Below are 25,576 nucleotides of genomic sequence, written 5' to 3' on the forward strand. Positions count from 1 at the left end.
AGCGACTTCGAGTCTTGGTCTGGCACACAGTTTTAATCTGTCAGAAAGTTTCATATCAGGGCACACGCCGATGCAGACTGAAAATCTCATTCTGGAAACATCCCCCAGGCTGTGGCTAAGCCATGTCTCAGCAATATCCTTTCTTCCAGGAGTGCTAGTTTTGCAAGGTTCGCAGAAGAGCTTCTGTGACTTTTGGAAGGTAGGAGACGTACTAGCAGAATTGAAGGTGTGAGGACGGGTTATGAGTCGTGCTTGGGTAGCTCAGATGGTAGAGCACTTGCCCGTGAAAGGCAAAGTTCTCGAGTTCGACTCTCAGTCCGGCACACAGTTTTAATCTGCCAGGAAGTTTACTCCCTTGTCCACAAAATTCCCGAAATTAAATCCAGTCTAGGATCTGTGGGACCACATTGATCGCGCTTTACGAGCAATGGGTGCTTAATCAAGAAACCTCTCGCAGCTGGCCACGACACTGTTGTAGGATAGCTCCATATCCTAGTCGGTTCCTTGCAGAAGCTCACTGACTCTCTTCCTGTACGTCTCGCATCGTTCCCACTGCAAATGGTGGTTATTTAGCCGTTTGACAGGCGGGCGCATTAATGTGACTCGAAAATGTACAGGCCACTATTTTTTTAACAAAATCATCAAGTCTCTGTAAACAACCGTCGGAACTTTCTACCAATCATTGAATTCCTCTTCGTTATGGATTCATCTAAAACCACTTTGTGAACATGCTAATCGTTGGAATATTTCTTTCCCCACAGATGCTGTTTCAACTTGCCGACAAGATGGCTAAGATCTGGACTTCCCGGTCAGCAACAACAACGCCTGTGTGGCCATGGCCAAATTGTTCGCATGATTTCAAATGTTCAAATGTTTGGGAATTCCTAAGGGACCAAATTACTGAGGTCATCGGTCCCTAGACTTACACACTACTTAATCTAACTTATGGTAAGGAAAACACACACACCCATGCCCGAGGGAGGATTCGAACCTCCGGCGGAAGCAGCCGAGCTATCCGTGACATGGTGCCTCAAACCACGTGGCCATTCCGCGCGGCTGGCATGATTTCATTGCGGCTTTAAGCATGTCTTCCATGTACCGCCACAATTTCACGGTTTGTCTGTGTGCAACGTAGACGCTTTGTGCAGAGGAATCGCTCTGTCCCGCCTTTTGTCAACTTTGCCGACCCATTTCAATCGCACATGGTATGAACCCGTTAGCTGAACTTCAGGACAACTGTGTCAGGAGGAAAAACTCGGAACGTGTACTCTATTATGACAAGGCTCAACTCTTGTTGCGCAGTAGACTTGTTATCGTGGAACGACATGTTTAACTTAGTTTCTGGAGCTCGAACGTCCCTTCAGTTATATGGTTATATACCTTCGCTATATGGACGAGAGTTATGGATTGGCTCTTCAAGGATAGCAACCTGTTTTGCTGTCCTGGTGGATCTCCGCAATACAGTAATAGTCTTATTCGAATTCAATCAAGTAAACAAGCCTGTGACATACATATACGAGGGCGAATCTGAAAGTTTTCGCCTATATTTTTATAGCCACACTGTGATAGTAAATGGGAAGGCCACAGGTTGATTTCCAGCGGTGGATCTTTCTTCTACCGTTCCGGCCTCATGTGAGGGTAGCTCGACGGCGCAAGTGCTCTACCAACTGAGCTACTCAAGCACGACTCACGACACGTCCTCACAGCTTCAATTCTGCTAGTACCTCGTCTCATACCTTCCAGACCTCACAGTAGCTCTTCTGCGAACCTTGCAGAACTAGCATTCCTGAAAGAAAGGATATTTAGGATACATGGCTTAGTCACAGCCTGGGGTATGTTTCCAATATGAGATTCTCACTCTGCAGCTTACCAACAGCCTGGGGGATGTTTCCAGAATGAGATTTTCATTCTGCAGGATATGAAACTTCCTGACAGGTTGAAACTGTGTGCCGGGCCGAGAATCGAACTCGGGACCTTTGCCTTTCGCGGGCAAGTGCTCTACCAACTGAGCTACCCAAGCACAACGCTCGACCCGTCCTCAGTGCTTCAATTCTGCCAGTACCTCGTCTCCTACCTTCCAAACTTCACAGAAGCTGACTGGGTGTTGTGTGAAGTCCTTAGGTTAGTTAGGTTTAAGTAGTTCTAAGTCCTAGGGGACTGATGACCATAGATGTTAAGTCCCATAGTGCTCAGAGCCATTTTTTTTCACAGAAGCTCTTCTGCGAACTTTGCAGGACCAACACTCCTAGAAGAAAGGATCTTGCGGATACATGGCTTAGTCACAGCCTGGGGTATGTTTCCAGTATGAGATTCTCACTCTGCAGCGGGGTGTGAGCTGATATGAAACTTCCTCCCTTCTGCCCACTGCATCTTCCATGTCAATGCCCAAGTTACCTACTCCCACAACCAGGTCGACTTTTTTTCAGCTGTCTTGACGCCCTTGTATAAACCTCCTCAGAACTCAACCACACAAACCCCTCTTATCCATTATTATGGCGCGACAGCACTATAAAACCCTCTACCACAACATCTGCTCCCTCCCCACCAATAAACACCTTTCAGTGCGCACCCAATCTCAACACAATGTCTATACATTTACCCTTAATGAAACGTTCCTCCAACTCTACTACACCATCCGAACCTCTCCCTATATCCTCCACTGCACAGATAACCTTGCCCTGGCCAGAGGCCGATATGCAGTTGGCCACAACAAGAACATCCTGGTTCGCCTCAACACTTATACAGTACTCCCACTGAACACCTTATCCTTATCCTCTTTTTCCAAACCCTAATCATTACCTGCGTCACGATCTACATCTGACTTAGTCACCCCAATCCGTATGACTTCCTCATCCACATAGATTGTACCTTGCCAACTATATATTTTCCACGGACCTCAACATCCATAATAGTTCCCCCCACAGATCTCTAGGGGTGGCATGAGTTTACTGATTCCCTGCAAGGTGTCATTTTTACACTCCCACACCACACACATCCTGTAAGCAGCGTCACCTCTTATGTGACTGAAATGATACAGGATTTGAGGTGAACGTCATTAAAACAAAGGCGTGTTTCGTTGTTGCAGAATCTGCTCACGAAATTTCAATCACCATCTTTCTTCTCCGAATGCGAACATCTTTTGTTGACACTGACGCACATATGGACGAATGACCGTCATAATAAAATAAGGGAAACCAGAGCTCGCACCAAAAGATACAAGAGTTAGTTTTTTCCTTGTGCTGTACGAGATTGCAATAATGAAGAATTATTATGAAGGTGGTTCGATGAACCCTCTGCCAGGCATTTCAGTGTGATTTACAGAGTGAAATGCCCTGCTCAACCCGCAGGACAGGACAGATAGAATAAATTGTGGAAAGGGGACAAAATAAGGGGCCGTCAGGTAAACTCGAACATACAACTTTATTATTTGATCAAAGATTACAAGAGCCCCAAAAATTTTAAACACACAGCTTTATCTTTGGGACTTAATTACCGGCTAAAGCTACTTTAATTCAAAGACGTCTGAAGGCCAATAACTTAAAACGCAAGCATAATCAGAAATTTAAAAGGCAAGCTTCATCTTAAAACAGTTCGTTAGTTAGGCTGAAGTAAACAAGTTAAATTCATATCGGCTGAATGCCGAAGACTTAATAATTCAAAACTTTTTTAAAATGCCAAAGGGCTTACGTGAAACAGTACTTTAAACTCGGCTGAAGGCCTTAAAAGTAAAACAACTCTAATTTAAAACACCGAAAGGGCTAGAAGCCATGCAAATAACAACAACAAGAACAATTTTTTTAAAAATAAGGCAGTACATACTAGGGCGCCCAGATGTTCGAGGGTCGGCCTGTAATTCAAACACTAACGCTCGCTTAGGTGAGACAGGCAGTCGGGCCAACCATTCTCGATCCGACGACAACCCAACCGACCGACAGTCAACGGACCCACGGACAAGATCACTTCCACCTCACTCAACCAGGGCACAACAGGGAGATCAACGGAACAACGTATAAGATATTGGCACCCACAACCAATCATACATGGAGCTGTCAAACTACACACCGTTCTGGACAGCAACAACACGATGAAGAAACTGCACTGCCTACAATTTACGTCAACTGCCAGGGCAGGTAACGGGAACGTTAACGGCCACAAGGCAGAAGATTCCGCTGGTGCGCTTCAATTCAAATAACTAAACACTGTGAAACTCCACCGAAGGGTGGCTAGAATTTTCCAGCTTGAAAACCACGTTGTCGCTCGCGGCAATATCCCGACAGCCGACAACGAACTCCAAACGACGCAATGTGAACCGTCTTGACTTGCTGGGAGGTTAAATCAAAACTCAACTTTCGTGTCCAGGGTCGGTGAGCCACGGACCTCGCAGCAATGGGAACAGCGCCAAACATTCCGACACCACGTAGAGACCGCCAGCGAGCCCCGGCCAAACTACGCCCCGCCGACAATTCCTCGCTACTCCACGCCAACCAACCGACTCCTCAGAGCCAGTACGGCGACAACTTTGAAAATAACTTGTCAGTGAAAATCACACAAACTACACACAGTTTCACGAACACTTGCAAGAAGAACTTGACAATGCTAACGGCAGTGCCAGTACAATAACAGGGACGAATCACTAGTCAGCACACACAGCCAGCCCATAAGCGATCGACAGCCAAATACACGTCGTCCGGCAAGACGACCGAACGACTACCAACCAAAGTCGTCCCCACTCCAATCATGTGTGTCGGCAACCGTCAGGCGAGTCATGGCGGTCCGGACCTCACTGCTGCCGCGCCCCGACTGTACTTGTGCCGCGTGCCAACTCAAACTCTGCCAGGTCCGAACTAACTGCTGTCACGTTCCAATTCACTCGCCGATCCGAACTAACTCCAACACACGACAACCGGGAAGTAATAGCAGTCAGCAAAGATAATACGCCAGGGCTTATATAGATAAGCACCGCTGCTACCGCTCACGGGCAGGCAAGGTGGCAGATCGGTGACACGAGTAATTGAAATTAACATAACGAAGTGGTAGCACAATACTAACAGGATGTCAAATGAGATGTGACACGAATACGAGCCACGCACGGCTCGCAGAGTATCCACGCAGGTGTAGATCCTAGCATCTCCCAAACCCCTTGGACGCCTCACTGCAGAAGTCCTCAGTCCAATAGAAAGTAACCACCTACATGCACTCCTCACCATCCCTTCTGTACAACCTCATTCTCTTGCACCCCATCTGAATCTTCATCCAAGAGTTATCTAAGACTACCCTGTACCCACTGTAATGCCTACTGGGAATCCATAGAAACCTAGTTTAGGATCAGCTCCCCGCTCTTCCAACAACCTTACTATATCCCTCATGCTACATCCTTCCTGCAGCAGATCTTGTTGGAGGATGTATGCACCCTCATTCCTACCAAGACCATATATCCTCACTGATCCCCCCCTGCCCCCCCAAGCCCTACTACTCCTCCGAGAGTCCAGCCATATGGAACGCTGCTTTTTGGAGACTTGTGACTGGGATACACTCACACGCCAATGGCAAATTCAGAATTATACGAGGAATTTATTAAATCCAACAAAATGCCGATGCTGGCACCAGAAATGCAGCAGAATCAATGCTACACTCCCGATTAACTCTTCCAACTAATGGACAGCCTTCCATCAAGTCACTGGCTATAACCACATACTACCCGCTTCTCCACATCAGCCATCCCTTACCTGACAACCTGAGCAAAGCTAATCTCTTGGTAGCCTATCTGTCTGACATCTTCTCTATACCTAATAACCTACATTTTCATTAGTCTCTTTTCCCTACTGTCCATGAATGTATAAATATCGCTGTCCACCCCCGTCTCCCCACTTCCAGTATTTGCACACACAGAATTTAATACACCAGTTATAGAAAGCGATGTAAAACAAGTACTCCACAAAAAACCCAACATTCCTCTGGTCACAACTATGGTACTTATTGATATATTAAAGAATGCCCCCTCTCCTTTCTCATCACTCTTGAAACCTGTTGTGCCCTTATCCTCTCCACAGGTCACCAACCTCAACAATGGAAAACATCCTATATCCTACTTTTCATCAAAACCCAAAACCCTCCTACTGGTACCTCCTCCTACTGCCCCATCTGCCTCACCTCAGTGTTTAGAAAGGTCTTTGAATTCATCCACTCTCAGCACATCCATTAACACGTGAACCAACACCACCTTCTTAACCATTAACCAGTGTGTCTCCTGTCCCAACGTTTCCCCTGATGAACAACTCCTGCTCCTCACCCGTCTCCTACCCCACCTACTGAACTCCTATAAATCTGCTATATTTGTCTGCCTCAACCTGGAAAAAGCCTACAACCGATTATGGAATTTCTGTGTCCTTTTAAAACTCTAGAGATATTCACATGCAGTTAACTATGTCCACCTTATTAACAATACCAATTCCTGAACCTTACATCGCACTGCAGAAGTTCCATTATCTGTCCTCTTCTTTATCTCCTATATAGTGCTGATATGCCCAAACCACCTGCAACAGTCCACATCCTGCAGTATGCTGATTGCACTGCTTTCCTCACCCTCTACCCTACACTACACAAATCCCAAAGATACCTTCAAATCCACATCAGTCAATTTACCTCCTGGTGTAATCAGTGGCTCCTCAGGATTAACCCCTCCAAAACACAGACAATAAGTATAGGATGAACCCCTCACACCCTCCACCTCAATGGCATCTATCTCACCATTTACACCCGTCCTGTCCAGATAAGTAACACACTAAAAAAACTTGGACTATCCCTCCACCAGCAACTAATGTGGAACCTCACCTGTTGACCATCCAATAGAAAGCCCACAACAGATTAAAACTACTAACAGGCCAAACTAGGGGATTACACGCTTCCATTGTTCTCCACAGCTACAAAACACTGACCCACCCCATCCTTTGTCATGAAAATGTAGCATCGTTCTTCAGCCCACCAGAGTTCTATAAGTCCCTCTAAATTCTCAAAGTCGATGTTCTCTGTCTCGCTTCCCACATCTGTTCACATTCCCTCACTTGGATCCTCCATCATCTCGTCGAATTTCCATCTCTCCTCACCCACATCGAACACCCACATATCTCCTATACTGTCCACAAACTAGCTTCCAAGAACCCCACTGTCACGCAATGAAGGCTTTCACCACTGGATGTTTCAGCTGCTGAGAATTCTTCTGGGTTGTATGGCCATGGTCCATGGAGCTCTTCTATCCCCGACGTTTCGTTCAAAGCTACGTTGGCATCTTTGGAGGTGCTCCTCGTTGTGCTGAGTCTTGCCAGCAAGGCTCAGCACAACCAAGAGCACCTCCGAAGATATCCAGCGTAGCTTTGGACGAAACGTCAGGTATAGAAGAGTTCCATGGACCATGGCCAAACAACCCAGAAGAATTCTCTGCAACCCCATTGTCCCCCTTTGATCACCAACCCTGGTATGCTGCTGCGCCTTTACAAATGCGTCCCTCTATCCCTACACCTCAACATACTCCATATCTTATCCAATGCAACGTCAACCAACTCCCTCTTTCACACAGTGAGGTCCGTCCTCATATTTAGCCATCTTCCCAACTTTAACTCTTCCCCACCTATCCCATCCCACATCAGGGCTCCTCTCTCCTTTTCACTCTGTGGTGTCACCGCCAGACACCACACTTGCTAGGTGGTAGCTTAAATCGGCCGCGGTCCATTTAGTACATGTCGGACCCGCGTGTCGCCACTGTGTGATCGCAGACCGAGCGCCACCACAAGGCAGGTCTCGAGATACAGAATAGCACTCGCCCCAGTTGTGTTACGACTTTGCTAGCGACTACACTGACGAAGCCTTTCCCTCATTTGCCGAGAGACAGTTAGAATAGCCTTCAGCTAAGTCCATGGCTACGACCTAGCAAGGCGCCATTAACCGTATCTGAAGATAGTCTTATTTGTATTATCAAGAGCGATGTACCACAAGGATAAATAAAAGATAAGTATTCGAGGAGCTGCATACTTTTCTTATGAGAATTCACTACTTGTCCTGTTCCAGAATTCACGCCCGTTTGCGTTAGATTTCGGCCTCCTCTATCTACAAGGTGTTGACACATTTACCAACACATCATTGGCGCCGAGTATTGGTGACGCGCCCACGTTGCAGTCATTTTGATAGTAACTTGCTCTGATTTATTTGTGTCATGGCTTCGCCGCAATCTCCAGATGTACTGTCCGAATTTTATCGCTTGCAGAATCAGCAGACGCAGGCGTTATTGGATGCCCTTGGACAGCTCGTCCAGGGTCAACGTGCCATTCAAACCGATGTGGCAGCCGCCGCTTCATCGCTCCCGCAGCCACAACCTGCAGTTGCACCGCAGTTTCGCAATTTTGATGCACAGCACGAGACCTGGACTGAGTGGTCCCGCCAGTTTGGATTTCATCTCGCCGCCTACAGAATTCAAGGTAACGAGCGGCAGCCTCATTTATTGTCGTGTGTAGGGGTGCAAACGTACCGTGTGATAGTGAAATTGTTTCCCCGACGCGACGTAGCAACTCTGTCCTACGAAGAAATTTTGTCGGCATTGGACGCCTATTTCAAAGAAACAGTTAATGTAGTTGCAAAAAGGTATACGTTCTTCCGTACAAAACGTACGGCCGGTCAAACTAATAGGGAGTGGGTTGCAACATTGCAAGGCCTTACAAGGGATTGTGCATTTGAATGTGACTGTGGCCTTCCTTATTCAGATACTATGGTGCGTGATGCAATTGCACAGAACGTTTCTGATGTTCGCATACGGGAGCAAATTTTGAAACTAGTTAATCCCTCCCTTCAACAAGTGATAGACATATTGGATAGACAAGACACACTTGACTTTGCTCAGCAATCATTTGAAACTTCGCCAGCTGTGTGTCGCATTAACCGGTCCGCCGGGCGCGCTGCAAGGAACTGTAAACAGCCTTCGCGCACGTCCGCACAACCACGTGTCCCGCGAAAGCGAGCAAATGCAGTGCTGAAATCATTCCCGCGGTGTGAAACTAGACATTCGCGTGACAATTGCCCGTAACGCCAAGCTATTTGTTTTTTCTGTAATAAGAAAGGACATGTTCAAAGTGTTTGCCAGAAAAAGCTCAGATCAGACAATCACAACCATTCCAGGCCTTTTGCTTCGCGCCGGAATCGAACCAAGGATACTCAGGCTCGTGGACCTTCGCCCATGGACATTCATGTATTTAATTCCACTTCGTCCAGTGCCACTCTCTCTCCTTGTGACTGTGTTCGTCCCACAAAAAGTGTGCGTCGACGTCGCCGGAAATCGCGTCAATTAGCAAGTGATGCTGTGCCTGTATCAGTTCCAATTGCATGAGACAGTCGCTCTTGTCGTCAGCAGGACAATAAACTTTTTGTAGATTTGGACTTTAATGGCAAGGTCATACCATTCCAGCTCGATACCGGAGCTGCAGTTTCACTGCTCAATCACGACACGTACAAACAACTGGGCAAACCTCCGTTGCGTGCCGCAAATGTTCAGTTAAAAAGTTATTCAGGACAGCAGATTCCTGTGTTAGGACAGTGCACCCTTCTTGCAACATACAGAGGACAAACAAAACTTGTGTCATTTTACGTTCTTCGTTCGTATACTGCAGTGAACTTGTTTGGCTTAGATTTATTTCAGTTGTTTAACATGTCTATAGTAAATCAGGTCCTATCAGTGAATCAGACTGTGCCTTCTGACAGTGTTTCTCGTCTATGTGAAGAATTTGCAGACATTTTTGCACCGGGCCTTGGTTGCACTAAAAACTATGAAGCACATTTGGAACTGAAAGTAAACGCGCAACCGAAATTTTTCCGAGCGCGCAATGTTCCCAACGCATTGCGTGATGAGGTCGCAAGAACATTAAACGATTTAGTATCACAAGGTGTGAGTGAATGTGCGCATTGCCTCTTCCATTTCAGCTCCGCTTCATCGCTTACGCCGTACAGGTGTTCCGTTTCTCTGGACGACGGAATGCGAACGCGCTGTTCGCCACTTGAAATCGGCGTTGCTTTCAAATACTTGCCTTACGCCATTCGATCCCCAGAAACCCCTTTTGTTGATGGTAGATGCATCGGATTTCGGGATCGGTGCTGTGCTTGCGCACAAAGTTGGATCGCATGATCGCCCTGTTGCTTTTGCGTCAAAATTGCTCTCGTCTGCGCAAAGAAATTACTCACAGATAGAGAAAGAAGCTTTGGCTCTCGTCTTTGGTGTTACAAACTTCCATGATTTCTTGTATGGTCGTCACTTTACCATCATCACAGACCACAAACCTTTGACGTCGCTTTTTCATCCGAACAAGCCTGTACCTCCGCGTACAGCGCAGAAATTCATTCGCTGGTCTATTTTCCTCTCGCCGTACCGCAACGATATCTTGTATCGGTCCACCGCTAAGCACGGAAACGCCGATGCGTTGTCCCGTTTGCCTGTTGCTGAGGATAAAGCATTCGATTCTTCCGAACTTGCTTCCATGTTCATTGATTCGGAAACCGATAAAGTGGTCGAATCGTTTCCGATTGATTTTCGTCGTGTAGCTACAGCCACAGCTGCTGACCCGGTCCTTGCTACCGTTTTGCGTTTTGTTGATACGCAATGGCCTTTGTCAAAGTCTCGGATCGAGGATCCGTTGGTTCGCCGATTTTTTGCTCACAAGGAGAGACTTTTTGTTCGTCGTGGTGTTTTGTTGTTGCGTTCTGATAATGATCAGTCCAGAGTCGTGGTCCCACGTTCGTTACAGTCCTCTGTTTTACGGCTTCTTCACCAAGGACATTGGGGTATAGTGCGAACGAAACAACTTGCTCGTCAGCACTGTACTTGGTTCGGAATCGATGCTGCGATTACGAATATGGGTCCTTCTTGCATGGCGTGTGCCGAACAACAATCCGCACCGCCGCGGAAAGTCTTTGCATGGCCAAAAGCCACTTCCCCTTGGCAACGCTTGCACATCGATTTTCCTGGTCCATTCTGGAATGCTAGATGGTTGGTTCTGGTAGATGCCTTCAGTAATTTTCCTTTTGTTGTCCGGATGTCTTCCACGACGTCCTCTGCCACCATCCACGCGTTGTCTGCTATCTTTTGCATTGAAGGTCTTCCGCAGACTATTGTTTCCGACAATGGCCCACAATTCATGTCCGCAGAATTTCAGTCATTCTGCAAGGCCAATGGTATTCAACATCTGACATCCGCGCCGTTTTCGCCTCAGTCAAACGGTGCCGCTGAACGATTGGTCCGGACTTTCAAGTCACAGATGTTGAAGTTGAAAGAGTCGCATTCTCGGGAGGACGCCTTGTTGCTCTTTTTGACTTCGTATCGCTCTCAGCCCCGAGATGGTCGCTCACCGGCTGAGTTTCTCCACGGTCGTCCTCATCGAACCTTGATGTCTTTGCTGCATCCGCCGCATCAGGTTCCAGTGCAGCGGCAGACTTCTGCTTTTGCTCAAGGCGACGTTGTATTTTATCGCAACTATCGAAGTTCACGGCGTTGGCTCGCAGGGCGCATTCTTCGCTGCCTCGGCCGCGCGGTGTATTTGGTTTTGGGGGCCTATGGTGAGGTGCGTCGGCAACTCAATCAGCTGCGCCTCTCTCGTCGCACGGGTTCTGCCACTCCCCGTCTGCTTTCAGCGACGGTGCCGTCCGGTCAGCGCCCTGGGGACCCATCTACTGGCTCGCCTCATCCCCAGGTGTTACCGACGATGCCTTCCATTTTGCCCCATGGCGACGCGCCGCCGCAGCCGCCGCCTGTTCTCCCGCCGGCGCCGCCCGCATTCGACGCTTCGCTGCAGCCGCCAAGCGCCTCCCTGGGTCACGCGCCGCCGATCGCTTCCCGTGACCAGCTGTCCTCCGCCATGGAACTCTTGCCCGCTCCGGACCACATTGCATCTTCGCGCGTCGGATACCCCGACGCAATGGAGGTCGACCTTTCGGCCCCTCCTGTCTCTTTATGGGCGCATACACCGCATGTTGACGTGCACCCTGGACTAGGTTTTCAGGCGTTTCCTAGCTCCCCTCGGACCGAATGGCCGGGTGCGGGTGGCACGGCCTCACCTGTTGTTAGGCTCCCCACCTCATCGCATACGTCAACATGGGATCCTCCCCACGGCGGGCGGAAGCCTTATAACACGACCGTTCGGCGATTTGCGGGGGAGGAATGTGGTGTCACCGCCAGACACCACACTTGCTAGGTGGTAGCTTAAATCGGCCGCGGTCCATTTAGTACATGTCGGACCCGCGTGTCGCCACTGTGTGATCGCAGACCGAGCGCCACCACAAGGCAGGTCTCGAGATACAGAATAGCACTCGCCCCAGTTGTACGACGACTTTGCTAGCGACTACACTGACGAAGCCTTTCTCTCATTTGCCGAGAGACAGTTAGAATAGCCTTCAGCTAAGTCCATGGCTACGACCTAGCAAGGCGCCATTAACCGTATCTGAAGATAGTCTTATTTGTATTATCAAGAGCGATGTACCACAAGGATAAATAAAAGATAAGTATTCGAGGAGCTGCATACTTTTCTTATGAGAATTCACTACTTGTCCTGTTCCAGAATTCACGCCCGTTTGCGTTAGATTTCGGCCTCCTCTATCTACAAGGTGTTGGCACATTTACCAACACATCAAACTCTACGCGCACCTGTATCCCTTTCTTCTTGTGGTATTAGCCTCCTCATATGTCATTACTCCTCCTCACCCACTGTCCTTCCCAGTGTCTGTATTCCCACTATTTGCTTCACCTCCTATCTATCATTTCCGCGGTTTCCTCACCTAACACACATCTGTCTCCTTACCAACATGACCCCTCCCCTCTCCTGTCCCCCTCTGAACCTTTATGGAACATATTCCCCCTCTGAGAATACTTTTTCACTGAGTGCAGATACTTCAGATGTTAAGTGAAAGTGCAATGTTCCAATGATTTTTTTTTTATATAGAAGAAATTCACCTCATCGTAACTGTGTTTTAAATTGTATATATTTTTCGTCCTTTTAGCTGTCTGTCATTAATCTTTTTGACTTAAGATGTAACAGTCCTCATATTTCTATCTTTCTATCACCTTGTTATCTTTTTATGAGGACACTTGGCTGCAGAGCGGACCATTGTACCGCTGACAGCCCCCCTCCTTCCCACCGCTCATATGGAGCATGACCGAATGAAATAACAGTAAAAGAAGAGGTCACAGTTCGTAGTGATAGACGGTAAATCATCGAGTAGAACGGAAGAGATATCTGGCGTTCCTCAAGGTAGTGTCATAGGCCCTCTGCTGTTCCTGATTTACATAAATGATCTAGGTGATAATCTGAGCAGCCCCCTTAGATTGTTTGCAGATGACGCTGTAATTTACCGCCTAGTAAAATCATCAGACGATCAATTCCAATTACAAAATTATCTACAGGGAATTTCTGTATGGGCGAAAAGTGGCAGTTGGCACTAAACAAAGAAAAGTGCGAGGTCATCCACAAGGGTACTAAAGGAAATCCGATAAATTTTGGGTATACGATAAATCGCACAAATATAAGGGCTTCAATTCGACTAAATACCTTGGAATTACAATTGCGAGCAACTTAAATTGGAAAGACCACATAGATAATATTGTGGGGAAGGCGAAACAAAGACTGCGCTTTGTTGGCAGAACAAACCCACTAAAGAGACAGCCTACATTGCACTTCTCCGTCCTCTACTGGAATATTGCTGCGCGGTTTGGGATCCTTACGAGTTGGGATTGACGGAGGACATCGAAAAAGTGCAAAGAAGGGCCGCTCGTTTCGTATTTTCGCGCAGTAGGCGTGGGAGAGTCACTGATATGATAAGCGAGTTGGGGTGGCAGTCACTTAAACAAAGGCGGTCTTCTTTGCGGCAAGACCTGTTTACGAAATTTCAATCACCAACTTTCTCTTCCGAATGCGAAAATATTTTGTTGACACTGACCTGTGTAGTGAAAAATTATCATAATACAATAAGAGAAATCAGAGCTCGAAAGGAAAGATTTAGGTGTTCTTTTTTCCCACGCGCCATTCGAGAGTGGAATGGAAGAGAAGTAGAATGAAAATGGTTCGATGAACCCTCAGCCAGGCACTTAAGTGTGAATCGCAGAGTAACCATGTAGATGTAGTAGTCGATGTAGATCTGGCTGGAGGTCTGGTAAATTAACCTGTTGCCAAAAAATTTTCTCCGCATAATTTTGATTAAATAATTTTTTTTTGTAATAGTGTTTTGTTTAAAGATCCCTTTTCGAAGGGTTGTATGAATCTTCGATGCTTACTTTGGTTATGGTTCATGAAATTATTAGTACTGAAGTTAAGTTCTAAATTATTTAGTTTCTACTTGCAATGCATCCCAGTCCACATTAAATAGTTCCAGAATGATTGCTAACTTATTCTGAAGTGAGGCACATATTGTGACGTTACGGTGTCACACCGGGCGCCAGTATATGAATCTTCTACCGCGGCTGGAAGCTGATAAGAGAACGCCACCGGAGAACAGTGGTTGTCAGCCAGCGGGCGGCGAACAAGGGCGCCGTGGTGGATGATGCAAGGAAGTTCGGCGCTCGGAGAGGATGAACTGATCGGGACTCTGGCCGTCGCCGAGGAAGGAACGGTCGCTGCGCACTGACGTGAGGCGAACGGAAGACGTGTGCAGACTTTGGCTGTGGCGGCTTTGCTCGTGGACATGCGATGGAAAATGGTGGGTACGGAGGATTGGGCAGAATGACGTTAGAGTTAGAGCAAAAAGTATCATTTGCTGCAAACAGTGTTCTGCTCGGTTGGGGTGAAGTATTGGGTCTCCTGTAAGCGCTCGGGCATTGGTACTAAATGTCTGTCTGTCTCTGAACATCTTGGTCTGGCTGGGCGCTGAGGGTTTTGTGAGCTCAGTGCCTATTGACGAACTTGTCTGCTGCGGTACTTCAAGTGTTTTGAGCTCCGGAGGCCTTTATTGCTGCTCAAGTTGCGCGGCACCTCTGTTTCTAAGTGCGTGGTGAAAGCAATCATGCATTTGATTGAGAATAAAAGTGAAGCCTATACGATATTTGTCACATTTGGCGAAGCAGTGACTTGATGAACAGAAATTGTCAACAAATGTGTTAACTGGTTAGGCTATTATTCTAATTTAGCTCCCCAGTTATAGAGCTGTTGTGGTATTTTCATGTGTCAGATACTACTACTTACAGTAGTTTATCACTTGGCGTAAGGTAGATAAGATGTTGTGTCTGCACTTGTCTTTGTGTCCTTGATGGTTGGGCGGATTAAACACTTTGATCTAGGTTACTACTATTGTAGAATTCTCCCAGTGGAGAGATCTAATTAACGAAATTGTGATTTTGTGTGCTCCTACCACATGACTTGTTTTGGGTGGTTAGAGCCTATTTGATGTAATTGTGGTTCGGCCAGTCACTGGTTAGGGGGTAATTAGAAACATGGGTCACGTATCTGTGTTGGTGACGAATTAAATTCGGATGAAATCACTAGTGTCAGCTTGTCTTTTCTAACCTTCTTTTCTGCTAGTTTTGGTAACTGCGCAATTTAGACACCTCTTGAAGTTTAGCACTGTATGATCCTTTGGTACCTGGGTGGTCGATTCCATCCACCTGCACAATATATTACCTGACTACCGTTGCTTCGATGGACTTGTTGTTTTCATTTGACTGAGGATCTTGGGTCGTCCGTGTAACCATGATCTGGATTTGATATGAATTGATTTAAGTACCCTTATCCGTTATTTAATACACCCGTTTGTAAGTTGAGAAACAGACAATACTCTTTATTTATTTTACTTCTTCCCCATGTTCCTATTCACTTGTAACCTGAGGATGCAGATACAAGCTACGAAACCGGTTGTTTAACTAAAGGATCATTTAAAAGGTGTTGCGTTTCTTCATTTATCAAGAGTAAACTTGTTGACTACCCTCCCCGCCCCCCCCCCCCCCATCCCCCCTTGTACACCATAGCGTAATCGTGAAAAATGAAGTTGCGTCTTCAATCAGTTTGGTAAAGCTTCGAGGATGGTGGTCTGTAACAGCTTAAGGGCTGCAGGAATTCCGCGGGAGGCCTTCTGCCTCCGCAGTGTGGGCGCGACTGCTAACTTTATGGAGAGGCCTTCGGCAGAAAGGCGGGAGTATTGGCGGAGGCGTGGGCGGGGGGTGGGGGTGGGGGCGCAGCTGTCGTCGCCCGCTCGGCCCTTTCCCGTCCCCACGCGCGCCTGCTGCACGCTCTTTCGCAAAGTAAACACAGCTCTGCGCCAGACCGCCCGGCGATCGGCCCAGAAAATAATTTCTCACGCCTGGCAGTGATGGATGCTCGGATCTGAGGCCACCACCTTCCGCGGTGTCGCTGATTCCAAATCTGGGGAATAAATCAGCTAAAGCCTTCTTCAGATGGTCGCCCTCTCGAATCCTGCGGCTCTCCTGTAGCGGCCGAAGACGCCACATCGAGTTCGGGAATACACTTATTTTCCCCACCGACTCAGTAACATTTTTCCTTCTTCGTTGCCAAATGTTAATGTAGGCCCTTCAACGCCGTTTCAAAGTCGGAGCAGTAAGACGATGTGAAAAGTAGGAATCAAATAAAAATCTATAGACCATTCTGTACTGTAATGAAAGAAATCAGCATGAAATAAATTTAAAATGCAGTCACTGCTCTGAATTATTATCATTATTATCGTATACCGGCTGCTACAAAACAATACCGACGATCTTTGAGGGGTTGTACAGGACGTCTTGTGGAACAAATTGATGTTATGAACTTTTATCAGCAAATGTTATCCAACGACGCTGCAGAACATCGAAGTTACAAAGGGTCGGGGCAATCCACTAGGCCATCTCTACAGCAGAAAACGTGAATTTATCCACTGACGTAGGCGGAACGTCTCGCAATGTTATTTGCTATTTAGTGCGGCGGTTGATCGCTACAATCGCCACTGCAGAAGATGAAGCTAGTTGCTGCATAGACAGGCCTTGTCTCCTGTGAATATAATGCTCTGTTCCCTTGGGTATCAGTTGCGGACACAAGTTTTCATCCACAGTTTTTTTTTTCATGAAACCCTCTGATATTCCCAGTGCTTTTCGGTGTACAAGAAAGAAATAAACTGCTTATGGACACCTGTGGCCGAAACTCTCATCAAGTGAGGCAACAGAGCATCACATTCATAAGCGACAAGGCCTGTCTACACAGCGGCTAGCTCTATTTTCTCGAGTGGAGAGTGTCGCATTCAGTCACAATCTCTGAGTAACATTTCACAAACTGTGTCGAAAACTATCCTTTATAAAAACCATTTTCTTCGTGTTATTTAAACTCAGGTTCCTGGTAGCATAATATGAATGAGAAACTATCTTACTACATGGAGTGGGCTTCGCTTCCCCTGCAAACCACTGTGCAGTGGCTTTTAATGTCAAAAAAAAGGGACTCACTTTCCAGAGTCTCACAAAGGTATTAATAACACATAACTTATAATAAAAGTTGGATACATTCGTCAGATCTTTAATTTAAAAAATCCGCGTGAGGTGACGCAGGTAGTAGACAAATATTCAGTGTACGGCGCTTAAAATCCCCATCCTGAGGTATAGGTTTAGGTTTTCTGCCATTTTCTTATATGACTTGCTACATTTGTCGGGATGCATTCTTTGATTGGGCAAGATGGTTTTCCATCTCCAGTCTTCTTCAGTCCGATCTGTGCTCTGACTTCATCGTCGACGGGCTCAAACGAGATGAAATACAAACTATAAAAGCGAATCATCCCTAATCGAAGGGAATGTTGTTGTTGTTGTTGTGGTCTTCAGTTCTGAGACTGGTTTGATGCAGCTCTCCATGCTACTCTATCCTGTGCAAGCTTTTTCATCTCCCAGTACCTACTGCAACCTACATCCTTCTGAATCTGCTTAGTGTATTCATCTCTTGGTCTCCCTCTACGATTTTTACCCTCCACGCTGCCCTCCAATACTAAATTGGTGATCCCTTGATGCCTCAGAACATGTCCTACCAACCGATCCCTTCTTCTGGTCAAGTTGTGCCACAAACTTCTCTTCTCCCCAATCCTATTCAATACTTCCTCATTAGTTATGTGATCTACCCATCTAATCTTCAGCATTCTTCTGTAGCACCACATTTCGAAAGCTTCTATTCTCTTCTTGTCCAAACTATTTATCGTCCATGTTTCACTTCCATACATGGCTACACTCCATACGAATACTTTCAGAAATGACTTCCTGACACTTAAATCTATACTGGATGTTAACAAATTTCTCTTCTTCAGAAACGCTTTCCTTGCCATTGCCAGCCTACATTTTATATCCTCTCTACTTCGACCATCATCAGTTATTTTGCTCCCCAAATAGCAAAACTCCTTTACTACTTTAAGTGCCTCATTTCCTAATCTAATTCCCTCAGCATCACCCGACTTAATTAGACTACATTCCATTATCCTTGTTTTGCTTTTGTTGATGTTCATCTTATATCCTCCTTTCAAGACACTGTCCATTCCATTCAACTGCTCTTCCAAGTCCTTTGCTGTCTCTGACAGAATTACAATGTCATCGGCGAACCTCAAAGTTTTTATTTCTTCTCCATGAATTTTAATACCTACTCCGAATTTTTCTTTTGTTTCCTTTACTGCTTGCTCAATATACAGATTGAACAACATCGGGGAAACGGAATGAAGCAACAAGGTTTGAAGAGGTATTTGATGTCATTTAAGTGATTACAGAATCGAATCAATTTTAGAAAGAACTTTACAGTATGAACCCACATACTGTCATGACGGTGCACCCATTCTGGTCTGGATGCTTGCTCTTTTTCGGTTGGCAACAGTGTCATGAAATGCGTCGTATATGTTTCTGAGAGAAGTTGGCCAAGAACTCTAGTTGGCACCTGCGCTAGCCCCACATGTATTATGTCGGGGACATATCTATGGAACTTGATGTCCACAGAGAAAATCCCACAGTCACACAAACAGTTGATAGAAGCCATCTGGTGAAACACACTGTCGTTCTGAAAAATGACACCACCATACTGTCCAATTAGGTGTACCAGACGAGGACGCAGTACAGCTTTGACGTAGCATTGCCATATCGTTGTTTCTTGAATGAGCACCCGACGCCTTCCAACAGTACGAAGCTAGCAGTAACATCACTACCCTTCCAAAACGTTGGAAGTATGTGGCCTCTCCCAAGTCATACAATGAAGGTTTTCGCAACCGGGTGTTTCAGCTGCCGAGAATTGTTCCGTGTTGTATGGCCGTGGTCCATGGAACGCTTCTATTTCTGACGTTTCGTATAAACCTACGCTGGACATCTTCGGAGTTGCTCCTGGTTGTGCTGAATCTTGTCAACTGACAAGTCGGACGTCGAAGAACCTCCTAAATACCGTGGCGAGTGGGCGTGGTCTCGATATCACGTGACAGCAGAGATAAACCTTGTCGAGGATAAAATATAACTATCGATCATAGTACTGCAGTGTCGCGGAATAGTAAAGAGTTGGAAACGTGGAATATTGTCAAAGTTTCGTTGCCTATGCCGAGAGCCAGAGGTAGGAGGATTGCACATATATCGGAATGTGTCACCACGCAGGGGCAATGGCCTGGTTACACGCAGCAGGCGAGAGAGAATTGCTTAGCATGCGGGTTTGTGTTGGACGGAGACTTTCGTAGAGTGCAAGACAGAGGTATAGCGTCAGCTGTACTGCATTTCACAAATTCGCGTAAGTCTGCCGCAACAACACGTAACTCTGTCGCAAGAACACCTAAGGGGCGAGTACGACAGATGAATCAGCAGTATAAGTGGAACGAATGCGGTCATTACAAACGAGCATGACGTCAGGACGTCGCTCGTGCTTCCTTTAAATACGCCAGCTTTGATAGCAACAAGACACTCGCACTCGCAGTTAGACTTGCAGTTAGATGTGTACTGGGTCGCTGCGTAGCGCTGAGATCGGTGATCGACATGTTAACTTTATTAAGGAGATGTTGCAGTAGGGGCGGCCCATCCAGCAGCAGACGTGAGGGCACAGTACCAGCCCTGGTCCTCTCTGCTGCCATTGTCAATCATCAACCCAGGATTAGCAGACATCGCGGCAGACTCGCTCGCCGCCAATGCTGACCACATCAGTGAGCCGTCGTCGAGATCGTGCGGGGCCTAGGCCCTGTGAATCCGCCGTCACAACCGGGTGAGCCGACGACGCTGGGGGACTGCAGCCCGTTCCGCCCATCCACCGCGGACGAGCCATCAGGAGGAGCAGGGAAGAAGACGGAGTGGGATGGAGTACACTGCGCACTATGAGAACGCTTCTCATGCCGACAGCGCCGGGAGTCCAACCCGGAGCCATCCACGCGCAGCGGCTTGCTGTCCCCTGCCGAGCCGCTGTCCGCCAGCCGGACGCCGCCAGCCACGCGCGGTGGAAGTAAGGACATTCCTCCGCTACGTCACAGCACGCGGCGCTGCGCTAGCAAGACTGTGCGGCCCGGATCTGGTGTCATCGCTACGAGTCAGCGAGGACTCGGGGGAGGTCGTTGATATCACCAAGCCACATTGTACTCGGCAGGAATAAAGTTGTTATGAATTAATAATGTCTCTTTGGGGTTTCTGACGCTTCTACAGTCGTTTCCTAGCTTCCTGACAATTGGAGAGGTCACCGCTCGGCCATCCAGTCCGCCGTAGGGGACTGGGACCACCGGGGCGCCTACAGTACGTGAAAGATAAAAACTTCTCATCGATTCTGTAGCGCCACTGTCCATATATCACTGAGTTTCATAGCAGCCGTGGCGGAACATGCTCTTCAGTCAGGTGATCACGTAGTGAAATTTACGGAAACTGAAGTTTTATATACTATGACTGACTATTATCCACGGCTATACAGAGAAGCCACCGAAATACTTAAACATGGGGATAATTTTAACAGAAAAGAAGGTTTATCTCTGCTATCAAATGAAATCGAGACCACGCCCACTTTCCACGGTATTTAGGCCGTTTTTCAACGTCCAACTCGTCAGTCGGCAAGACAGCACAACCAGGAGCACCTGCAAAGATGTCCAACGCAGCTTTGTACGAAACTTCAGGGATAGAAGAGTTCCATGGATCACTGCCATACAACCCGGAAGAATTCTCGACAGCTTTCCCAAGTCGCCGTCATTCTTGCTAACAATGGTCAACTGGGGTTCTGCAGAAACACTATTCACCGCTTAGCGTATTGCGACGACATTCATCGGCAGTCCATATTGCCGGATCACGGCACCATTGCAAACTCCGCCGTTTGTGTTGCGGTGTTAACGGTAACCTAAGCATTTGAGTTTAATGTAGCTGCTGCTACTCTCCGATCAATGATACGAGATAAGACAAACTCTGAGATGACAGAAGTCGTGGGATAGCGATATGCACGTATACAGATGGCGGTAGAATCGCGTACGCAAGGTATAAAAAAAACAGCGCTTTGCGGAGCTGTCTTTTGGACTCAAGTGATTCATATCAAAAAGTTTCGGAATTATCAGGCTGAAGGATGAAAGGTATTTGGAGCTAGACGCATGAATCATTCCATTTCGGAAATCGTTAGGGAATTCAATATTCCGAGATCCACAGTGTCCATAGCACGCCGAGACTACCAAATTTCAGGCATTACCTCACACCAGGAACAGGGCAGTGCCTTTACTTAACGACTCAGTGCAGCAGCGTTTGCGTATAGTTACCAGTGCTAACAGACAAGCAACACAATGTGAAATAACCGCAGAAATTAAAGAGGGACGGACGATGAACGTTTCTGTTAGGGCAGTGCTGCGAATTTTGGCGTTAATGGGCTATGACTTCTCCTGTAGCGCCCCTCCTGGCCATGTTGGTTATACCCGATTGGAGAACTATGGCCTGGTCGCATGAGTCCTGATTTCTGTTGGTCAGAGCTGACTGTGGTGTTAGAGTGTGGCGCAGAGCTCATCAAACTATGGACCCCAGATGTCAATCATGTATTTTGCAAGTTGATGGTGGTTCCATAATGTCTGGGGTGTGTTGATTTTGAATGGGCTGGGTCCTCTGGTCCAACTGAACCGTTCAATGACTGGGAATGGTTCTTTTTGCATAGTTGGAGACCATCTCCGGCGATTAGTGGACTTCATATTCCTAAACAACGATGGAATTTTACGAATGACAAAGTGAAATCTTGCTGGGCCACAACTGTTCGCTATTCGTTTGAAGAATAGTCTCGACAGTTCGAGAAAATGATGTGGCCATGCAGATCGCTGAATATGAATCCCATCGAACATTTATGGAAGATAATGCAGAGGTAAGTTCGCGCACACAATCCTGCGTCGCTAACACTTTCAAAACTATGGACGGGCTATAGAGGCAGTGCGGGTCAATATTTCTGCAGGATACTCCCAAGGACTTGTTGAGTCCAACCCAGGCCTAGTTGCTGCGCTATGCCGGGAAAAAAAGTCTGGCAAGATATTAGGAGGTATCTCACGACTTTTTCCACCTCATTTTAATGTTGCCTCGGATGGCAGGCCCGGATGTGAAGGCGCTACGATGTTCTTAGTGCACAATATGGCGAGCCTTCCTTGAACTGGTCGGAAATGGACCAGAATCACACGACGAGTCTTCCTGCCGTCCTGTTCCCATGCAGTCCAACATCGGGACACTATCACATCCCAATGACCAACAAATTTGCATACTGCTCGTTCGAACAGGAGTCCAAATGGAGATCCACATTGAAGACCCTTTCAAACTACGACAAGTGCTGTAATGCTAAGGCGAGTACGTGACATCTCCGTCTCTTGATGCTGTCGATGCCCCTTACATAGCCTACTAGACCTTCTAAAAGCACAAAACATGAACAATAGTAACACGCTCTGGTGATCTGCTTGTTATACACAACTGCAACTCCAATCGTCTGAGTTTGAAACGTCTCTATATGAGCTATTGCATTGGTCTTTTCAACCCGTGTTCGTCTGTCTGCTACCTTTTACCACGGCTAGTTGTCGGTGTATAAATGCTTCATACTGGGAGAAAGGTAAAGAACGGAGTGGATAATTAGACAACAACACCGGCAGATCGGCATTCAAATCTTGTGACTTTTCAATTTATCTTTTAGGTTTCACACACCTATAAGTCTATTAAGAGTATATGTACTCTACAACCATGGCCCGCATCTCGTGGTCGTACGGTAGCGTTCTCGCTTCCCACGCCCGGGTTCCCGGGTTCGATTCCCGGCGGGGTCAGGGATTTTCTCTGCCTCGTGATGGCTGGGTGTTGTGTGATGTCCTTAGGTTAGTTAGGTTTAAGTAGTTCTAAGTTCTAGTGGACTGATGACCATAGATGTTAAGTCCCATAGTGCTCAGAGCCATTTGAACCATTTGAATCTACAACCATGTTTATTACGTATCTATGCTATATTTCTGTGTTCTTTTTCCTACTCCTAATGTCGTCTGCTAAATAGAGAATGTGAGCTTGTGTGTGTGTGTGTGTGATGCTGCCATATAGACTACTGGCCATTAAAATTGCTACACCAAGAAGATGACGTGCTACAGACGCGAAATTTAACCGACAAGAAGTAGATGCTGTGATATACAAATGATTAGCTTTTCAGAGCACTCACACAAGGTTGGCGCCGGTGGCATCCGTGTTTGGCGACATCGCGGTGAACGCACATTGGAAGCGTGTATTCGTCATCGCCATACTGGCGTATCACCCGGCGCGATGGTATGGGGTGCCATTGGTTACCTGATACCGTTTGTATCCTCAGCTTTTGAAAGTGAAGTACAGGATGTGTTTAATGGAATGACAATGTCAGTGAGTACAACTACGGGTTGGCAGTAAACCTAAGAAATACGGAAGTATTTAGTATTGAGTAGTAGCAGAAATGAGAATGATGAGAAACTTTACATCAAAATAGGTGATCACGAAAAGGACGACGCCCAGGAATACTGCTGTCTTGTAAAATTAGTAACTCTTGTCGGACGAACAATGAGGACTTAAAAATCAGACTAGCAAAGGAAAAAACGCCATTCCTGGAGAGAAAAGTCTACTAGTATCGAATACAGACCTTAATTTTAGTACAAAACCTCTGAGAATGTCTATTTGGAGCACACTATTTTATGATACTGAATCAATGAAGGTGGGATATCCGGAACTGAAGAGAATGTAGGGGATGTGGTATGTAGTGATACAGAAGAACGATGAAAATCAGGTGGACTGATAAGAAAACAGGAGGTTCTCTGCAGAATCAGCGAGGAAGGGAATATGTGGAAAACACTGACAAGAAGAACGGACAGGATGATAGGACATGTGTTAAGACTTCACGGAATAACTGCCAAGGTGTGTGTATTGTGTACTGAAACGAGGGCCTAGAAACGACGGAGAGGATTCGTCCCGCCGCAGGCCACAAGAGGCCACAGCAGACCACCCATCCCGCCGCCGCACCAACCGAGCCCAGGGTTACTGTGCGCTTAGGCCCCCAGTGGACATGATTGAAAAATACAGTAGAACTGACCTACGTATCATATTCAACATGAAAAACTTAATTATTTGAACTTGAATGGTTGCTGCTCTCATTTCTTCTAGCAGGATCTCATCAGTGATCAGGATGAAAGCGAGTTTAGTGGTCGTTTACAACGAGTAAGCCTCAGTCAAGTAATTTAGAAGTTGACGAATAATTAATTCAGTTAAGATTAAAATGAACAGTTGGAAAGTTATCTTCTTGATTAACAGTTGATCAAATTCACGTAAATCTTCTCGCGTTAACACATGAAATATTTTAAAAAATCAAACGGGTGTAATTACTGAGGGTGCTGACAACCATAAGACTTTGAAGAAGACAGGCAGAATCACTGGATAGATTTAGCGAAATAAGCTAAGGTTCGCAAGTACGAAATCCTTGAACATTTATTTACCGATTAAATTACACAAAACATACTAAATGAACATCACAATCGCAAGGGAATGCACGTAGTTGACACTCATCATACAATACAGTACGCAGTTCATAAATCATACCTCAACACGTGGGGAAAAAAGAGGATAAGTAAAAGGAAGGAATCGTCAAAACACATGCACGTACAGTCGTGCTCAAAAGTATCCGAACGACCTGAATTGCATTTCACCTGATTCGATTGCAACCCACATAGCGCAGCTGTCTAGCAGCTACTCTAATCGCCCCTCGGTACAGTCGTTTGACTATTGAAAATGGTTCCAACAAGTAACCACTAGAAAACACTGCTCTGTATCGCAATAAATCAAGATGTAAAGTAATGCCAGGGTACTACAAATATCAGGGAGCATCTTATCACAGATAAGACGGTTCTTCAGGCTTGTAAGTTCACATTTATTACAATAAATGACATACGTTAAATGTTACCACTCTCATTATTACGTCAGATAGGTAATTCACGTAGCAAGTTCATCGTATTCATGATTTCCTCTTCAAAATAACATACCGTACTTATTATTTAACACAAAATAACATTAAAAATTTAAGTTATTCACGAGCAGCTAGTTGAGAATATGTATGAACTTCAAATGACACGAAGAACCGTCTCGTTCTGCATATGGATTCAAACCCAGGTCATGCAGACTAAGCAA

General features: G+C 46.4%; 1 non-coding gene across 1 annotated transcript; it reads right to left on the reverse strand.

Annotated features, from left to right (window-relative positions):
• Window positions 1–1,946: 1,946 nt before the first annotated feature.
• On the reverse strand, window positions 1,947–2,021 carry Trnas-cga. Its single transcript has one exon. It is a non-coding gene; the product is annotated as a tRNA-Ser (tRNA).
• Between the last annotated feature and the right edge of the window lie 23,555 nt (window positions 2,022–25,576).

Source organism: Schistocerca piceifrons, chromosome 7 (genome assembly GCF_021461385.2).
Source record: "Schistocerca piceifrons isolate TAMUIC-IGC-003096 chromosome 7, iqSchPice1.1, whole genome shotgun sequence".
In the NCBI taxonomy this organism is placed as follows: domain Eukaryota; kingdom Metazoa; phylum Arthropoda; class Insecta; order Orthoptera; family Acrididae; genus Schistocerca; species Schistocerca piceifrons.